Source organism: Anomaloglossus baeobatrachus, chromosome 3, assembly GCF_048569485.1.
Source record: "Anomaloglossus baeobatrachus isolate aAnoBae1 chromosome 3, aAnoBae1.hap1, whole genome shotgun sequence".
Lineage (NCBI taxonomy): Eukaryota > Metazoa > Chordata > Amphibia > Anura > Aromobatidae > Anomaloglossus > Anomaloglossus baeobatrachus.
The window spans coordinates 364,153,712-364,155,087 of record NC_134355.1 but is presented as its reverse complement, the minus strand read 5'-3'; positions in this window follow the sequence as shown (position 1 = coordinate 364,155,087).

The window sequence follows — 1,376 nt, the reverse complement described above, 5'->3', positions numbered from 1 at the left end:
AGGCTTATTCGCGAGCAGCATGGACAGGGGATTGGCTCGCATGCACAACAAGCGAAGACGTAGCAGTGACATCAGCAAGCACTGCTCCTCGACTCTGTTGTACATCCCACAAAGTCGGGTGCTTGGCTGACATGTGCCTGATCATGCTGGTGGTGGTCAGGCTGCTAGTTTTGGTACCCCTGCTGATGCTGGCATGGCAGGTGTTGCAAATGGCCTTTTTAGAATTATCTGGAGCCATTTTAAAAAACTGCCAGACTCGGGAAGACCTAACATTTGTACAGGCACCTTGTGTCGTGTTGTTGTTCCGGGGAACGGTTGCCTGACGTCTGCCTGGGGCCACCACCCTGCTTCTTACTGCCTGTTGGGATGCTACACCTCCCTCCCCCTGTGCACTGCTGTCCTCGCTCTGCATATCCTCCTGCCAGGTTGGGTCAGTTACTCGATCATCCACCACGTCGTCTTCCTCTTCCGCACCCTGCTCCTCCTCCTGACTTCCTGACAATTGTGTCTCATCATCGTCCACCCCTTGTTGAGACACGTTGCCAACTTCGTGAGAACGTGGCTGCTCAAATATTTGGGCATCTGTACATACAATCTCGTTATGGCCCACTTCAACAGAAGCTGGCGAGAGGCCAGAATGTGTGAATGGAAACGTGAACAGCTCTTCCGAGTGTCCAAGTGTGGGATCAGTTATGTCCGTGGACGTGTACTCGGCCTGGCGGTAGGAAGGAGGATCAGGTTCTGAAATGTGCGGTGCAGTATCACGGCTACTGACACTTGACCGTGTGGAAGACAGAGTGTTTGTGGTGGTGCTAATCTGACTGGAAGCATTATCCGCTATCCAACTAACAACCTGTTGACACTGGTCTTGGTTCAAGAGCGGTGTACTGCTGCGGTCCCCAAGAATTTGGGACAGGACGTGCGAGCGAGTAGATGTGGCCCTTTGTTGTGGCGAAATTAGAGCTTGCACACGACCTCAGTCTCTGCCTGCACTACCATCACGTCCACTTCCTTGTTCCTTGCCAACGCCCTTGCGCATTTTGCAATGCTGTGCTGATGTGTATTCACTAGACTTGTGCATTATATCCACGTTTGTGCAAAACACACACAAGTGCACCTGAACGCTGCCACCAACAGGCACACACGTGCGGTTTTTAAATGCAAGCACGGATGCACTAAGAACCTAACAGGTCTCTATCCAGGGACAATGTGGAGCCTCCCAATTTTTGGCTACCCTGCCAAAGGGCTATACTACAATAGACCCACTTCCTTACAATGGGCACTTCAGGTTTACAGGCCCTCATGCACGTCTCTATCCAGGGACAACGTGGAGCCTCCCAATTTTTGGCTGCCCTGCCAAAGGGCTATACTATAAT